The 12265-nt window shown below is 36.5% G+C and overlaps 1 long non-coding RNA gene across 1 annotated transcript; it reads right to left on the bottom strand.

Annotated features, from left to right (window-relative positions):
• Nucleotides 1-1100: 1100 nt before the first annotated feature.
• LOC120764847 (uncharacterized) lies at nucleotides 1101-10995 on the bottom strand. Its single transcript, XR_005704308.1, has 4 exons — nucleotides 10922-10995; nucleotides 8953-8996; nucleotides 7685-7742; nucleotides 1101-1206 (listed from the first exon to the last, which is right to left on the bottom strand). It is a non-coding gene; the product is annotated as an uncharacterized LOC120764847 (long non-coding RNA).
• Nucleotides 10996-12265: the final 1270 nt, after the last annotated feature.

Genomic DNA, 12265 nt, shown 5'->3' with positions numbered 1-12265 from the left:
AGAACAATAGCCCACATATACTAGCACCCTGCGAAAAAGTGTAATCAGAGAATCTTATTGACTTCACAAAAAAGAAGAGTTTACTATAGTTTTCATGTGTCTCCTTCACTTAAGTTTTTTTTGTGTTGTGCATTTCAATAACTCTGAGAATTTTTATGTTAACATTTCTGCTGCTTCCTGGGGAAATTATGATACACAAGTGTTAATGATAGAACTTTCAAAGGTGTTTAATTCAGACATATTTTACTTATAAAGTAAGTCAATTTCAATACTATTTTCCCCTTCGTGTGTTTATAGTGTATTGCATTAGTAAATAACCATGCAATTTGTTCTCTGCAAAAGAAAAATAATAACCTTGAATTAATTTAATTAAAAGACCAAGGCAATTCATTTGAATAATTATAGCAAAAAATGACAAAAGTATGGATTGTTTATTCTTTTATCAAGCTTTTCTTTTATGCTCAAGTCTTAATTTTGTACTTCTCAAGATACAATGAATAGCACAGCAATTTAAAATTATGTTTGCCATCTCCGTTCATAACATGAACAATGAAAGAAAACTTTTATTGGCCAGTAAGTAGACAACAAAGTTTAGCCAAGCAGATAAACATTTAAAAAGAAAGCTGTCAGACTCTTACATCATTCAAAGAAAGGTATTAAGAAGACAATGCATCAGGCATAGGATATTAAGTTCTATATAGAGAAAATAAAGATAAATAAAAACACATTATAAAGTGGTGAAAAATGTGCATGTTGTAGACTTGGAGAAAATTCTTCTGAAACATAAAAGGAGAAATGTTGTTTATAGAGGATGCCAGTTCTCATGCATCCCACCCAATGTGTGCCTCATTGGGTGAAGCCATTGCTTTTTAACACTGCCCACTTGATGTCTTTCATTGGACAGAATTCCAGTGCAGTTATATTACTCTTATTACAGAATTTCAATTTTAATGGATTTAAGAATATGGAGTATAAAATTATGATAAATGTCTTGGCTTTATTCTGCAATTTCTGTACTAGAAATAAGAAAAGAGATTAGAGAAATTAGAGAAAATCGCTTCATGCTCTAATGTGGCTGTATAACTGAAATAACTTTTTTTACCAAGTATTTTTTTTCTACAGGTGTCCTGCTCCCAGCATCTTGACATTAATGTTCTCATGTATCTGGGACAGCAACAGTTGACACCCACCATGGCGCTGCAGAAGCTAAGGAAAGAAAAATATTTCAATAACTGCTTCTGCCTCTTTCCTGATCCTTAAACAGAAAATTACTCATTGAAATGCTCACCAGCTTCCTCCATGCAGATGAAGAAGAAGCTGAAGGCATGGACCCCCAACGAGCTTGATGATAAAGTGACAGTAGGGCCACTCTACTGTCAGAAATTAGACAGAACCACAGTTTTTGCCTCAAAATGCCAAGTGTGTGCAAAGCTCTTCAGAATGCAGATGTCTTTAAAAGACAAAATGCAAAACAGCCAAATTCAAATGCAAACTGAAAAAACCCCTGCCTTTTCAGATTCAAATGTTAACCTTGCAGCAAGGACTTAAGTTAAAAACGTTGCCAGGAAATTACTGGCAGTATTTTTGCAGTGCCCCCAAAAGAGAACCTAAATGAAGGTGATTTTTGAAAAGAAAGAAAAACAAAACAAAAACACGGGGAACAGCCAAACACCTTCTTCACAGAAGCAGTGGTGAGTGCTCCGTTTATTGAGGGTACACAGGGTTCTTATATACATACATCATTCTAGTGCACAAGCTGTTCACATGACATTTTACTACTCGCTATTGGCTAGTGTTATCTGCATAAGCATTCTTTTGCAGTTAGTTGTTTTTCAATTTTGTTGAGGGAAAAAGCTGTTTCTCAGGCTCAACGTCCTTGACAGTGCTAAAACAACAGAACTTTCCCACCGTCAGGTCTCTCTGTGTCTGTCTCCAAAAATCCTGCTACACCTAAACACATAATTTTTCCCTCCTTAAAAGTCTTTCATGTAAAAACCTGGCTGTTAAAAGAAAATGGGAATTCTGACATTGCTGTCAGTAGGGTAGTCCTTTCTTTTGTGTTGTTAAATGTATAGATCAAATATTCTTTCTATGCTTTAGGCTTGAAGTCCATCTCTGTCACAAATGTTTTTATTCATAGCACTTTCTATTCTGTTCAGTAAAGAACATGTTCATGGTTTTTTGCTGCTTTTCTTGAGAGAACACAAGCAATGGAGATAAAGATTAATTTCAGTATCTTTGAGCTTCACTAAATCTTGAGCATATCAGAAATAGTTCAGTGGCTAATGTGAATTGGATCACTCAAGAGCTCTTCCATTTTTTTCCAGCTCTCCAAAGATGGCTCTCCCTGTTTTGAATGCAAATTTCAGAATGCAAAATATAAACCTGATTTATTCAGAGATAAAAAATATTATTTTAAACTAATACTTGCTTGCTGTAGAAGAAGACAAACTGTAAGAGAAGTATAGTTCTGAGTATGGTATTTAAAAATGTTTTTGAGCCTGAAACCAGAAGTGAAATGTGTGGAAGTTTCTAAGCAGGCAGGAGAAAAGCAATAGATCCATGAGTGCATATGGAAAAGAAGAGAGAACACAGAAATAGCAGATGAAAAGAGAAACTAAATCTATTTGCAGAAGTGTTATAAGAAAAGCACCATCTTGAACAAGTGAGCAAGCAGTCTGTTAAAACAGAATTTAGGGAACATTGGGTCATTTCCATAAATAATGCTTTCAATTAAAACAGAGATAGTAGAGCCTTAAAGGCAAACTTAAAAGCACATTTAACATTTCTTGTTTTCAAAATGCTATAGCTGTAGATGAGTGACAAAAAGCTTGCAACCTACTCATTCTCTTGCAAATGACAACAAATAAAACTATTTAGAATTAAATCCCCTCTAAGTACACTGTTTTAAAATGAAGAGGATCCACATAGTTCTTGGCCGCTATCAGTCTAGATTATGTATCATTTGTTCAGACTGCCTTTGCTGATCTTTTGACTGTCCTTCCTTCCACAAAAAAATCCCTATCCTCCAATGCAGTGGGCTCAGTTCAAATGACAAAAAGTCTACTTAATAATGTGATGCAACTACTGTGGGCATTAAAATTGAGTTTAGTTGAGTTAGGTGCAATGCACAGCCTTTTAGAAGTACACATTTTTCTACAAAAGAAATATTATATTTTTTCAATTAATTTCACAGGAAAACATTGAGAATTGCAAAGAAAAACATTAACTAAAAAGAATATACAGTATCATGTTTGTGCTTGTTTCAAAATATTATGATTGCTTCTGGCTCCCACCTTGGACCAGAAACAAAAATTATGGCAGATGATTTCTCCAATAAACATGTCATTGAAAATGTACTTTTCTTTCCTTACAAGTGTTGTTACAAGGTTGCAAAACTATAGCAGAAATACTAGAGTGGCAATATAGACTATTACAACTGGAGCAATTCCATAGGCCCTGAGCAAATCTATTTTCATTCTCCCTTTATAACACAAAAAGCACATTAGACAAGATGTAAGATACTTTACGATATGGAAGTAGAAGGGTATCATGGGTTGGCACAATTTTGTTTTCTGGTTATAGAAAGATGTGGAATTTTTTTCCCTGCCCTAACCGTGGAGGGGTTTGTGGGGGGGAGGACAGGGACCTATCAAAAAGCTGGCCAGGATACTGGCAATTAAGTTGACCAATGAGAAATGTCAATGAGACTTTGGAAGGGACATTTAAAACTAATCTGCTGCTGATCCGTGCCTCTCTCGCTTCAGGGGATCTGCCATGAGGTAACATCATGGAAGGCCAGGCAAGGCCCGGGTTGGGCCCTGCTTCCCTTCTGGGCGGCTAGGCCCAGCTCAGCTGGACCTCTGAAGGCCGCTGCCCGCACAGAGAGGGCCTGGGCCAGCTCAGCCCCTTTCCCCTGTTTGCCGGCAGGGAAGAGAGGCGGCTGGTGTTCAGCAGTGCTGGCCACGTGCTCAGACCGCGGCAGAAAGGGCCAAGTCATGGCCCAGCTTAATCGCCACTGGCAGCAGAGAAAGAAAGCCTGCAGCCTCATAACTACTTTAAGCCGAGCCACCCTGGATGAAACCACAGTGTGGAAAAAAGGACATTTACCAACTTCCTCCATCAGCACAGCTTTGCATTTTCTTCAGCTCTAGCAGCCTCGGTGCTTGCACATGGCCTTTGCAGGCCCAGGTGGATTTAACCCTTCCCTAGCAACATGGAACTTTTAAAGTAAAATTCTTCCTTGAGAGAAAGAAGAAAGAAAAACAGAGTACATGGAACAGACACCGAATGAAGTCAGATTAGAAGTGAAGGAACTAATAATATTAGAACAGGACTGAAGAAGTGGACCTTTTTAACCGGACTTCTCTAAGGTAAATTATGGAGAAATTAACTGTTCTTTGCAGTATCTTAGTGTTGGGGAGAATACTATTCTAATCAAAATTGAGGGCTGATGTAATTGGGATTTATTTGAGAACTTTAAGGCCCCCGCTCCTGGGTTAAAAGGAGGTCTCAGCCTTTAAGACAAAGATGATTTTAGACTAGAAAAAGTATTTGTAAATAGCACCCCAGATACACTGAGAAGCTTTGCTGATAGAACATCACAATTTACAAAAACTCCAGGCGGCAGCAGATGTGTGACATTGAGAGCACTGGACTATTTTGTCTTGTGGCAAATATCTTCATAAAAAGATCTTAGAAAGACTCTTCTCCTAAAGTAATGAGTGATTATGTTTAAATAGTGAAACTGACTGAAAATCCTAAGTTGTGTCTTTCTATGTTGTTTAATAAGAAAGTTAATAGTTTGTAAGGGGAGAGAAGCATGTTTTAAAGTGTCATTCTGTTTTAGTTTAAGTTTTTTTCTCAACGTTTTTTCTTTCATTCTTTTAGTGTATGTTAATAAAACTATTTTTGTTCATTTTTAAGCTTAAGTCTGCTTTAGTTTTTTTTCTCCTAATCTCTCCCTCTCACAGAAGAAGAATAAATACTAAAACCCCTACATTAATTAGTGTTTCTGCACGGTTATATTAATTAAAACCATTACAGAGGGCTTCTGAGTTTTTTGAGTAATTGCAATGACAAAGTTTGATAGAAGCATTTAGAACATTGAAAAAACATATAGTAATTTCACATATTTTAGTAGTCTATGCACAGATGCATCACAAAGATTCACAATAGTTCACAGTTGGGTATTAACACTTTACTTGCCTCAAGAGGAAAAATATATTTTTTTGCATTTTTTAGCAGATTTAAAAGTGCTGAAAAGACATGCTTTACTGAAAATACAATTTATTTTAGATGTTATAGTCTGTAAATTTTCCAAACAGTTTTGTCACTTTTCATATGAAGTCATATATAAGAAACTACATCCAAAACTAGAATGATAGGAAGATGACATTTCCTTCTGGGGGGTCTTTCCAATAGCATGCTATCCATCAAATTATTGGAAATATAGAAATCAGAATAATGGACTCAAACCAAGTGAAGATAAATAGATTCTTTTGAAACTATGTGAATAGATAGCATTTTTCTAAGTTTATCTTACTTAAATCTAGATTGGTAAAACATTAAAACAAGAGGAACTAAAGGTGCCAAAGATCTCTCAAAAACCAAGCAAATTCTTGTTTTCACCATAAGGAATCTAAAACCTCTTATAAAATCATGGTTCACTAAAGTAGGAGATGTTTGTTTTAAAATCAAGCACCTAGAATACTTCATAGTAGTGGCTTCTAATGGGCTGTGAAACCAGAAAGTTGTTCCAGTGATTCCTTACATTTTAGGAATTAGTAATGAAGTGAGGAATGAGCGTCTATTTGCCTAGATGGAAAGAATCAAAGAATTTCATTCCCTGATTAATAACTACTCCTGAGCTGATGTGTAAAAAGAAATGTGTCATACTTATTAAATCAAATATTAATAAGTGACAGCTTTCATGAAACAATATTTAATGTGAAAATATAGTCAGATGATGTAGGATTTTGCATAAAATTAAAATCAATACACCTGTAAATAAGATATGAGGACTATCCTTATAAAAGAGAACATTATAGAAATCAATATTACTTCTGAAAACAGTGATTTGAATAATCTATGATTATAAGTTCTTATTGCGATGTTGCCATAGTTTTTTTTAAAAATACACTTGTTTAAGCAATGGAAGAGTAGAATTAACAAGACAAGACCAGTCAGCTTACTTCTGACAAACACAAAAAATATTTGCCTGAGCTATGAATAAAATGTGTAGAGTTTGTGTCTGTAAATTTGAAAAGGGAAAAGAAATCATGATGGAACTGAAATGAAAAAAGTTATTTGAAATCTGAAAAAAATAAAAAAATCTCTAGAGAGTCTTCAGTTTTCTTGGAATTAAAAAAAAAAAAAAAAAAAAAAAAAAAAAAAAAAAAAAAAAAAAAATTGAAAAGTGACTTGGTCAGAGGACCAAAATGTCTTCCAGAGAAAAAACATTGAGTATTTATCAGAAGTTAAAGTGAGATGCATTTGAGGAAGGAAATCAAACCAAACAAAGCAATGAAACAAAACAAAAGTTCCAAAGGCTTGAAGACATTTTACCACGTTAAAAGTCTATATATGTTTGATATCTTGATATCCTTAGATTGAGACATAAAATTCTCCTATAACTTAGCACAACCTAGCACAAATATCTTAAAGCATGGATGGAACCCAACATCCTGCAGACAATGAGGGTAGACATCCATAATAGTCTTGTCAATCCTTAGTTCTGTATCAGAACAATTGTTTCCTGAAACCCTTGCCTTTGAAGTGTTTTAATTGAGCAGTGAAACTGATCTTGGTACTTCAGCCTCTGAAAGCTCTTTTAACTACAGCACAAGTGAGCATTCCCAAAAGACCTGCCAGACTCCCCACAAAAACCTGTGGAGTAATCTGCAGCAAAAAGAGATTTAAAAATATCTCAGTATGTTAGAACATATCTGCGCTTGCACAAAGTATTTGCTTTTCATATTTATGAAATTCGGATCCATTTGGCTGTTAGCTTGTGATGTCTGCCAGAAATCCCGAACAGTGAACACAGGGAACAAAGTTAAAACCATGCAATAGGAGGCCTCAGAAGAAATCCTAGTGGGCCAAGGTAGTTGTTGAAAGGCAATTTGTAGAAGAAAATTAGTTTTCCAGAAAGTAAATGGGAGTAAATGGGGAATAAAAAAGATCTGATTGTCTGTTTCTTGATCCCTGTTTTGGGTAACTCTGGGTAGTCTGAGTAATATTAGTCATACAGGTACCATATAAAATAAGAGGAAAAGAAAAAGGATTTTCCTCTTGTGTATATGTTGCAATATTCTACAATTACTAACTGGAAATATATTATGTTTAGAGCACAGGTTTCCCACTACAGCCTCCAGAGACAGAAGAATTAATAGATTTCTTCAAAATAGAGTCTACTAATCTCAAAGAGCTCAAAGGAAAAATGCTTAGAGATGTACCTAAAATCTAACTCTCTTTATAAGACTTTTGAATAATTTGGATGTGGGCCACATTTTTGACAGTCTTGTCTATATGTTTAAATACTGCTGACATGAGCAAAGTGACTCAAAGATCTTTCAGGTATATACATTTGAGTTCAGCCTTGTGAGATTAATTAATTTTAGATATGTGAGACATTAATTTTAGATAGTTCCATTTTTTAAAACAAATTGAGCTTCAGTTCTACCTTCAGTCCTTCTGTTGCTGGTACCATCAGGAATCAGGAACTGTGAAGGGGCACAAAGCTGAAACAACAAAAAAGTGAACTAGATTTTTTTTAAAGTTAATTTTTAGCCAGCAACACTGCTGAGTTAGTCTTCACAGTTTTGTGGGATTCTTTTCCCACCTCCTAACCCTCCCATTATCTTAATTAGTTGTACCTAAATCTTGGATCATCGAGAACTGTATAGTTATTTAGAAAGGGGTTTTTTGCCCTAAGGAACACAGCTTTCAAAAAGTGATTAAACTCAGCATTAGCAAGTACAAAGAAATCTAAACAACATGCATTTTAGTAGTTATGAAAGACACCTACTGCAGCTATAAAATGCACTCATATTCTGAGAGTTTTTCTTCAGAATTCAATCAATTCTTTCCTTGAAGTTCCTAGAGATTTTGTTTCTCATTCTTTGGTTAATACATTTGTAGTGATTTAAGTGTCTACCAGAATTATTCACTCTCTTTACTGCTACTGTGAGATAGGATAAGGAGAAAAGCAAAGCAGACTAGAACTTGAAGGGTATAAAGATAGATTAACACACATAAAAGTACATAATGAAACTCAAAATTAAACTTACAAAAGTACTTCTCCTCCCCACAAACTGTTCACTTTCCCACTAACAACAGAGACAAAATCTGTGATTTTTCAGTCAGTTTCCCCACATAAAGTAGTCTTTCATCAATTCTTAGGGAGAGGAGTCTCTCTTAGAACTCCCATGGAAACATTGCCACAAGAAAATAGTCCTCTAGTGGCTCCCATGTCACAAATCTGCAGCCACTCAGGGGAAATTCTGCAAACCATGAGAAACCTCCCATCAGCAGTTTTTCTCACAACTTCATATGGAAGAGATATCGCTCTTCACTTCTCCACTGGGACAGAGAGCTTCTTATTTTATCTCTCTCTGTACTAATTTCTCAGTGGGATCACAGCTACTAATTCAATATCTACTTAGTCTATCACAAATAACTTTGCTTCAATCTATCTCCCCAATCCATACTGTCCACAGTTTAAAGGAATATTCTAGGATATTACAGTTCATTACCACGGCTCATAAAAGTTTTAACCTAGAACCAGGCAACCCCTCAATCCTTTCTCCCAATCAGTCTTTTACTCTCTCTTCACTGAATTCCATCTCATGCCATGTCTTCTCTATGTTTCACTCTGTTCTTTTCTCTTTACTCAAAAGGAGGATTGGCATTTTAAAAGTTTCATCTGCCAAGGAAAGAGTTAATACTCACCTGGGCTTGCAGATGGTCATGTGATCTCTGCTGAGTAGCGGACCCTAGAATTTCAAAGTCATGATGATGGGGGAGGCTCAGAAATGGCATCCAGGATCTCAGTAGTTAGGTGGGCTGACAGATGACCCTCTACCCCTCGGTCTCATCTGGGGCTGCTGCATGATCTCTCCAGCGACTGGGCTTTCCTCCCCCTTTTTTTTTTCCCTGCCTGGGAATCACCAGAGGGGGAGGAGGGCTTGGCCCCACAGCTTAGCGGCAGGATGTTTTACAGCCATTGGAGACCCAGCCTGGGACAGGGGCATATTCTCCTCGCCTCCCCTTGCCTGGGAGTCACCAGTCCCAGCAGCTTCCCAGGAAAAGCCCGGCCCAGGCAGGGGCCAAACAGGTCCAGCCTGCTGGGAGACAGGGCCAGCTTACCTCTTCCAAGGCAGGGAGGAAAAAGGGAAGTTTCCCAAGATTCCTCCAATATTTAACCCTGTGCATTCACAGACACATACCACTTCTCCAATGGCTGTATTAGCTTTCAATTTCAAAACCAAACATTAATTGGTTCTTGTTATCTGTGCTAAAACAGCACAACATTTTGGTACAAAACAGAGATTAATAAAGAAAGACAGTAAGTATGTTTCAATCCAGACTAGTTCACTGTCCAAGGAATTCATCGTCTCTGTGTGAGATACTAGTTTTGAATCTCTTACCTGATCATTTAAAATAAAAAATTATATCAAATTCTCTTAGATGAGAGCGAGCACTATGAAGACTAGAGAAGGTATAGTTTTAAGTATATGAAGCAAGTAAAAAAATACAGCTATACGATATAGTCTATCAGTTACAGAAGCATGTCAGGGAATGCAGGAATTAATGTTAGCTAGATCAATTACTCATGCAGCTAATTCTTTTAAAAACAAGAAACTTGTTAAAATAAGACTTTAAAAATTAATGAAGCTTCCAAATGTACAGCAACTTGGAGAATTCTAAAGACAAGTGGTGTAATTTAAAAGCTATGTCAAAGGTGAGTGACTGCTAAAAAGGAACAAAACAGATCTATAATAGCTACCATTTAGATACAGTGGAGAAAAACAAGACTGAAGTGCATATCTCATTAACTCAGTCTGCCTCAAATCCCAATGAGAAGACAATAGAGATGTTATCTTTCACAAATAAATTAATTCATTTCTGTAATTATTTAGCTCTTTTTTATGCAAAGGAAGACAAGAGAAGGTGAACACAGAGAAACTGAAGTACAAGTATGGCTTTCCAAGTAAAATAACGTAGAGATTAGTAGTATTCTGAACATGCCATGGTACCTAAAGTTACTATTGGTTAATCCAGCCCAACCTGATCCTTAAAATTTTGGATAACAAGCTCACTGAAAAACTATACAATTGAAAACACTACCATGTATCTCAACCAATTATGAGAGTATTTGCAGATGGCTATCATTGTCTGAAGACATGAACATGAAGAATTCAGCAGTCCCTTGCTATTAGTAGTAGTAAAAATAAACAACTAATTATTGGCAGGGACAACTAAGCTGTGTTGGTTCAGAAACTGTCCCCTTCAACAGCTGAGTTCCATCAGCTTCCAATTCATTGTTGTTAACTCAGTTGCTGTGGTAAAATGCCATTTATTCTCCTAGAATGCTCAGTATCCGAATATCTTTAAGTTTTCTTAATTTTTCTGTTGCTGCAGCCCTCTTATTTGAGGGTAGAATGAACTGAGACACAGACTTCTTGTTTATCACAGCACGAAAAAGCTCCTGGTTTATTCCTCTTTACAATTCAGTTATTTTCATTCCAACTGTTTACTGGCTCTGGCTGCAGCAAGCTCCTACTGTAGGAGCAGACTCTGACTGCAGGTATTTCCTACTAGACTATGACTGCATGTATTAGTAAACTCTGACTGGAAGCTTTTACCTAGCTAGACTACAACTGCAGGTTCTAACAACAGGCTCAAACTGCAGACTGACCTCACAGCAGGGATTCTCTTGCCCTCTGGCTCATTCCTCATACTCCAGGTATTCTCAGTCCCTCTCCCTCAAGGTTCTCCCATAGCTAGCCAACCCACTCCCTTTTATCACACTTATCTTTATTGGCTATAGCTGTGACTCATGAGGGGCAAGGCTGTATTGGATAATTAACACAAGTGTTACTTATCAGGGGCAGAGTTGCCTGTAATCCCTTCTCCTACATTTTTCAGTCATATATTTTCATTTGGGTGCCTTTAATTTGCAGATATGAGTGACTTACCATGCTTTCTGGTTGCCAGCTGTATTCATAATCGCTTATTTTGGGTCCATAGCTGTGTATGCATATTCTAGCAAACCTGCCTCTGAAGTGCGAGGAGTTAGCTCATTCAAATGCCTAACTTGCAGCACATTGTCATCAGCATACCTTTAAAGCTTCTGCATATACAACAGACTTTTGAAAGCCAAAGGCAATAACCCAAGGCAATTCAACCTGGTCTAGAATATGTACCTTGGAGCAAAGCTAAATTAAATGAGTGTCACAAAGATAGTAGAAATGATAAACATATTTCAGTTAAAAGTCAGGGGAATTCATTGCCTTAAAGTTCTTTGTTGAGTCCCTTTAATACTTCTAGTAGCTAAAAAATAAGTCAGTAATGTTGTTCTATTATCTCTGCTGATGACCAAGTAAGTGGTTTTGATTTCTTACTTTTCAAATCTAGCAGGCTAGTTTTGGAAATTTGGGTTTCCAGAAAGGGAGATGAGACTCATATTGAGGTATGAATATAGTTCAGGATACTAAAGACAAAGACAATGGGCTAAGGGATATGTCTTATTTCATCTCTTGGACTGGAAGTTCTCAAAAGTTTGTAGGAAACCCAACTGCTGGAAAACAGCAAAAGAAAAATTCTTTTTTTTTTTGAGACATATATTATTTCTGGATTGTGTTGCAGATATTGTTAACATTATATCAAAATTAGAGAGAAACTCATCAGGAAGAACTCTCATCAGGATGGAGTTAAAGCTCCATCCCCTTCCAGACTGCCTGTGGAATTTACGTGAAGCAATTGCTGAATAAGTTTCATAAACATAGCATCAGCTTTGAAGTTCTCAGTCTAAGATATATTTGTAGTCAATATAGTCTAGGGCACAGTTCAACCCTTCTTAAATTAAGCAGCTGAAAGAAATTAGGCATATGTGAGATTAGCTCAGTTGGTTAGAGTGTAGTGCTAAAAATGTCAAGGTCCAATCCACAAATGAGCCTTTCACTTTAGGGTTGGACTTGATGAGCCTTGTGGGTCCCATCCAGCTCAGAGTTTTTTGTGATCTTATTTTCGAGAGCTATTT

Source organism: Hirundo rustica, chromosome 2 (genome assembly GCF_015227805.2).
Source record: "Hirundo rustica isolate bHirRus1 chromosome 2, bHirRus1.pri.v3, whole genome shotgun sequence".
Classification (NCBI taxonomy): domain Eukaryota; kingdom Metazoa; phylum Chordata; class Aves; order Passeriformes; family Hirundinidae; genus Hirundo; species Hirundo rustica.
The sequence above is the reverse complement of the archived record's forward strand: the minus strand, read 5'-3'. Positions and strand labels throughout refer to the sequence as shown.